The following is a 6,933-nucleotide window of genomic DNA, read 5'->3' as shown; positions in this document are numbered from 1 at the left end:
AAGTTGGGATATGATTGTAAAATTGTGGTAAATCTTTATAATAAGAGGAAAAATAATAAAAAGTTCAACAAATGACAATAATATTATTAATCAATGTTATATTTTACCCATGCACCAAGGTAGCTCATTGGTAAGAGTCGGCTTAAAAAATTAAAATGTCATGGGTTTGATTCTATTTGGAAACGCTTTGAGTTTAAGCGGAGATCATAACTGTGGGATGTCATGCTAGTTCTCTTTTAATTAAAAAAAAAAAGTATAGTGTAAGATCTGGTTGGATGGTGAATTTTTTAAATAAATTTTGATTTATTAAAAAAAAGTGGATGTTAGTGATTTTGAGAAAATGAATTTTTTTAAATATTTAAAAATATTAATTTATAATAATAAAATATTTTATTATAAATAAAATATATTTTTTATTTTTATTTAATGAATTAATTGATACGAAAGATAAGAAAGTTCATGAAAAGAGGTTGAATTATGGTTAAATTAAAATTAATAATAATAAACTAATTTTACCTGGCCAATTTAATTATTTGTATAGAATTTTTCTTTTTTTTTTTATAGTATTTTAGTAGAATTGATGAAATCTAAACTATTTAAATATATTTGTTTCATGTATTTATGTAGGAATATAATTATTTAATTGTAATAAGATTAAATTTTTTTAAATAAATTTATTTTAAATATAAAAGATAAAAACTAAAGTACTTAAATTTAATTGTGAATTTATAAAAAAAAAAAAAAAAAAAGGAAAAAATTGAAAATTAAAAATTAAAAACAAACTATAGACATAAAAGAAAATGAGAAAAAATAAAATAGATTTGAAAGAAATGAGAAAAAATAAAACAAAAGAAAGAACGAAAAATAAGAGATTTTTGTGGGTTAGATTAACTATAAAGTTGTATTAAACCAATTTTATACCTTATAACAAATAAGTTAAACACGATAATATTTGAGAAAACAAAATAAACATTTTCTACAAGTTTACAAATAAAGTGAATTGTTCTCTGAAATTTGTAATATCATTTTTAATAAATTGTTAAGAAAAGAAAGAAAGAATGTAAGAAATAGTAACACACAAAATTACAGTTTATATTTCACTTGGAACTCTTTTTAATAAATAAAAAAATTATACTTAAGATTCATAATAATAATTAACATAGTACAATCATAATATATATATATATATATATGAAAGAACTGAGATTCATGCAGCATGATCCGAGCAAACCCCCATTATCACTTTTGCAATATTAATTAATTTGGCTCCTCTTTTATTTTGTATGTTCATTTTTAAGCAAATAAATATTTATTTTGTAAAACTTGATGCCATTCAAAGATTAATTATACCGTTTTCATAATTTGACATCCAAATAATATATAAATTCAAATCATTAATTAAACTCGAACTGGAATGATTAATTAATTTGACAATAATTTTTTTTACAACTTAGTCAATAATTTGAAACTCGAACTGGAATGATTTATAATAAATGAAACTCGAATTTTTAATTTTGTCATATAAGGATCAACTATCATATTTTCAGCCATTCGAAGTTTTTTCACAAACAAATGAACTAAATTCTTTTTTTTTAATATTTTTACTTTCATAATTAATTTATTATATTTGTAAAACAAAATAGCAGTTATATATTTTTTTTTTTTGACTTTTTCAATTATTTTCACGTGTTATACATTTTTAAGGTATTAAACGTATTTAATAAATTTTAACACAAATATTTCGAAAAAACGTACCTAATTTAAAATACAATATATTCAAATTGTTAGACAATACACAAAATTTTAGAGTTAAGATTTTTTTTGAAAAATAAATACCAAATATATTTTTGGTTCAACAAAATTCAAATATTTCGTTTGATTACATAATTTTTTAGTCACCAAAACTAACATCGACAAATTATAATACATAAATATCGAAACAATACTCAGTTTAAAAATAATACGTTCAAAACATCTCTATATTTTATTTCATTTAAAAACATAATAAATTAATTAGAAAAATGAAAACAATGCGTTAAAATAATAAGACAAGCGTTTTGTGCATTTGAAAATTTCTCAAATAACTAAAATTTTGATAATTTAAACTTAATACGACAATATTTAAAGTTCAGCCTCATTTCATAAAAATAACTTAAGTTCAAGCCTCAATTATTATTGAAGTTTGTGTTAAAATTATAAATTCAAATAATGTGTTGTAAAAATCAAACCCTTATGCAATTTAGATTCAATTTGTAAATATAAATTAGTGTCTCTGACTTATTTCACTAATTTAAGTACGTGATCACATGTAAAATCTGCAGTTGAATTATTATTTTTTGTTATTTATTTATTTATTTAATATGTCCACTATCTTACAAAATCAGGAAATATTATATTTTATCATAGTTAACTCTAAAATGAATTATTTTTCCCATGTTACCAAGCCATGCAAGAACCCTTATAAAATCTCCAATAACTTAGCACTTACATCATCTATTCATACCAAAAACCCTTAATTAAGCATCCTTAGTTTCTCTTTAACCGGATCAATGGCAGGAAATGGTTCTTCAGTTAAGCTTTTGAGATTATGGTCGAGCCCTTACGTGAACCGTGTTCAAATCTCCCTTAAACTCAAGTCAATTGACTATGAATTTATCGAAGAACCATTTGGCCCCAACAGTGACCTACTTTTGAAATCAAATCCTGTTCAGAAGAAAATCCCTGTATTTTTTCATAACGATAAACCAATCTCAGAGTCCCTTATCATAGTTCAATACATCGACGAACAATGGACTTCCGACCACTCAATCCTCCCCTCGGATCCACTCGATCGCGCCACTACCAGTTTCTGGGCTGCCTATGCCGACGACGAGATAATATTCAAATCATTAATTGATCAAACATTTAATATATATATATATATATATATATATATATATATATATATATATATATATATAATAAAGAACTAGCATGATACCAACAACTATTTATTGTCTACGCTTATTGAATCAAATTTTCAATTAATCGTGTCTTTGTAGTGGTTCCTGCTTTAAAAAAACACTCTCATGGCACCGGAAAAAGAAAGATTGGTGTTAGTGGCTAAGATGAAGGAGGGTTTAGCGTTTTTAGAAGAAAATTTTATTAAATCTAGCAAAGGACATAAATTCTTTGGAGGAGACGATATTTCATTTCTCGACATTGCGTTTGGAAGCTTCTTGGGGTGGTTGAAGGCGGTTGAAAAGTTGACGGAAATGAGTTTTCTAGATGAATCAAGTGTTCCCCATTTCGTGGTTTGGGTAGATAACTCCCTTTCGCATGAAGCTGTAAATGGTATCATACCAAAGCCAGATGCACTAGTGGAAGTGGCTAATGTGATTAATGTTGGAAATTTTAAAACGAATAATACTTTTTGAGATGGGTAAATGCACAGGTTATCCAAATCTAAAACAGGAGATCAAGCACACAACAAAACAACACCAGATTTATGGGAAAAACCCTCTCAACCTGAAGGGTAAAAAACCACGGGGCCAACCGACAAATTTCACTATAAACAAGAAACAGATACAAATGTTCTTCTCAACTTTAAACCCAAAGTTGAGGTATAGAAACAGAGAAAACCAATTTCATTTAGACTCAAGCTAGTCTAGATATACAATAAGAAATTGGAACATAAAGGTAAAAATGTAAGAGATCTACTGCCTCCTTCTCTTCTTTTCCCTCTATTTCTTCTTCTATGTTTCTTCTCTTCTTTGTAGAATGTTCTCTCTCTCTCTCGCAGTGATACAATGAACAACATTCTTAGGTTTTGCTTGCTTAATTAAATGCCTAATTGGGATGAACCCAAAGGCCCAATAATCTCCCCCTCCAGCCCACGGAGAGGGGCACACCGATCTTCAAGTCATCACTTGGTATTCATGATGACAAGCTGACAACAAAGCTCGAGCTTGTCTTTTAGAATAAACATGTCTGACGGGTTCTTATCCGTATGAATTTTCTTCAGTTTCATCTGTTGGTTTTCTATTACATCTCTTAACCAATGAAACCTCACATCAATATGCTTAGTTCTGGAATGATATGTAGCATTCTTGCTCAAATCTATGGCACTCTGACTATCATAGAAAACAATTACATCTTCTTATTGCATACCAAACTCTAAGAGAAATCTAATCATCCAAAATAACTCCTTACCAGCTTCAGTTGATGCAATGTATTCTACTTTTGTTGTTGATAAAGCCACACATTTCTGTAACTTGGATTTCCATGACACGACTCCCCCTTCAAAAGTAAACACATAACCTGAAGTGGATTTTCTGTGATCTAGATCTCCAGCCATATCAGCATCTGTGTACCCTTCTAACACAGTTTCACCAATTCCAAAACTCAAACACAAATTGGAAGTGCCTCTTGAATATCTAAGAATCCACTTCACTACTTCCCAATGTTGTTTTCCGGATTAGAGAGGAACTTACTTACCACACAGACTGCATGCACTATATCTGGCCTAGTGCAAACCATTGCATACATAAAACTACTTACAGTTGAGGAATATAGAACACTTAACATTTCATCATTTTATTTCTCTATTGATGGACACATCTTCTTGCTCAATTTAAAATGGCTAGGAAGTGGACAACTTACTTCCTTTTATCCTTGCATGTTGAATCTTTCAAGCACCCTTTCAATATACTTTTTTGTGACAACCAAAGTCTCTTAGCCTTTCTGTCACGAGTAATCTGTATTCCCAATACCTGACGTGCTTGGCCCATGTCCTTCATGTCAAATGTCTTGGACATCTACTTCTTCAACATGGCTATTATCTAAGCATCATGTCCTACAATCAACATATCATCAACATAAAGTAAAAGGATTAGAAACTTTCCATTAGAAAATCTTTTAAAGTAAACACACAGATCTGCCTTGTTTTTATGGTACCCATGACTCATCATAAAAAAATCAAATTTCTTGTACCACTGTCTCGGAGCTTGTTTCAAACCGTATAGACTATTCTTCAATTTGCAAACCATGTTCTCTTTTTCTTTCACTTCAAATCCCTCTAGTTGCACCATGTAGATCTCTTCTTCCAAGTTACCATAAAGAAATGCAGTTTTATATCAAGTTGATCAAGCTCAAGGTCTAAGTTAACTATTAGTCCTAACACTATATGAATGGAAGTCATCTTTACCACTAGTGATAAAATCTCCTCAAAGTCGATGCCCTGTTTCTGTCCAAAACCCTTTACAACAAATCGAGCTTTGTACTTCATAATTTCTCCATTTTTATCTCTCTTTAGCTTGAACATCCATTTGTTTTTCAATGCCTTTTAGCCCTTAGGAAGTTCCACCAGCTCATATGTGCCCATTTCTTGCAATGACTTCATCTCATCTTTCATTGCATTCTACCACTTACCTTTGTCTTTATGAACTTGTGCCTCCTAAAAATATTTTGGCTCTCCTTCTGTCAATAGAATATACTCTGAAAAAGGGTATATTTTAGAAGGCTGGTGCTCTCTTTTAGACCTTCTTAATGGGGGCTCTTTTGGATCCTCTTGATAATGTTTCCCCCTTGCTTAGAAACATCATAAACAGTCTCATCGTCATTACTATCATTCATGTCAGAGGTTTACTCAGTGACTTCTTCATTATGTTCATCTTTATCTGTTACTGTTGACTGTACATATAAAGGAATTGGTATGAGTTTTATGGACTCATCAACTCTCTCTGACTTCCCGTTGATTTCTAGATTTATCTCATTCCGACCCTCGAAGAACACAACATTTCTACATCTAACAATTATTTTTTTTGGGTCCCAAAATCTGTACCCAAATTCCTCATTTCCATATCCAAGGAAAATACATAGAATTGCTTTATCATCCAACTTGGATCTTTGTTCCTTTGAAATATGCACACATGCTTTGCATCCAAACACCCTTAAATGCGAGTATGAAGTATTCTTCTTAGACCATACTCTTTCTGGTATTTCAAACTTCAAAGGAACAGTGGGTGACCTATTTATGAGATAACAAGTTGTGCGAACTGCTTTTGTCCAAAATTGTTTTGACAACTTTGTCATCTTCAACATGCATCTCACCTTTTCTCTCAGCCACACCATTGTGTTGTGGAGTTTCAGGCACCTTTTTCTCATGTCGAATTCCATATTTTACACAATATGCTTTAAACTCCTTGGAGGTATACTCTTCCCCGTTATCAGAGCGAAGGCATTTCAACTTATTTTCTGTCTCTCATTCAACCATGACATGGAACTCTTGAAAGTAATTAAATACCTGATCTTTCGTTCTCATAAAATAAATCCACACCTTTCTAGATACATCATCAATAAATGTTAGAAAGTATCGATTTCCACTCAATGACTCATCCTTAAAAGGACCACACACACATCAGAATAAACCAAGTCCAGCACATTATGTTTCCTTTTTGATGTTTGACTAAAAGAGACTCTATGTTGTTTACCGAATGGGCAGTAGTCGCATAGATCCAGAACCTCGTCTTTGGTTGAGGGGATGTGAAGCTTCCTCACCAGAATTCGCAACTCTTTCTCACTCATGTGGCAGAGACGTTGATGCCACAGATTTAGAGAGTTTTCAACTTGTAATGCATTCAACCCATTCTGGAGTATCTTCACATGTGTTCGATATAAGGAGTGTCACAACTTCCCTTTTTCTACAATTATTGATACCTTGGTGAGCTTTCATTCTCCACTACCAAGGTAATGTTTCATTCCATCTTTGTCCAATGCATCACTTGATATCAAGTTTAAACGCAAATCAGGAATATGCCGTACATCTTTAAGTATTAACTGATATCCTAGCTCTATCTACAAACAAATATTACCAATACCCATAATGCTTGAGTGACTAGTATTACCCATCTTCACTGTACCAAGATCTCTAGCCTTGTAAGTCGTGAAAAACAC

At 30.8% G+C, this 6,933-nt stretch overlaps 1 pseudogene; it reads left to right on the top strand.

Annotated features, from left to right (window-relative positions):
* Window positions 1-2,549: 2,549 nt before the first annotated feature.
* On the top strand, window positions 2,550-3,416 carry LOC124945247 (annotated as a pseudogene).
* The last annotated feature ends 3,517 nt before the right edge of the window (window positions 3,417-6,933 follow it).

The sequence above is a fragment of the Impatiens glandulifera genome, chromosome 1, assembly GCF_907164915.1.
Source record: "Impatiens glandulifera chromosome 1, dImpGla2.1, whole genome shotgun sequence".
Taxonomy (NCBI): domain Eukaryota; kingdom Viridiplantae; phylum Streptophyta; class Magnoliopsida; order Ericales; family Balsaminaceae; genus Impatiens; species Impatiens glandulifera.
The sequence above is the reverse complement of the archived record's forward strand: the minus strand, read 5'-3'. Positions and strand labels throughout refer to the sequence as shown.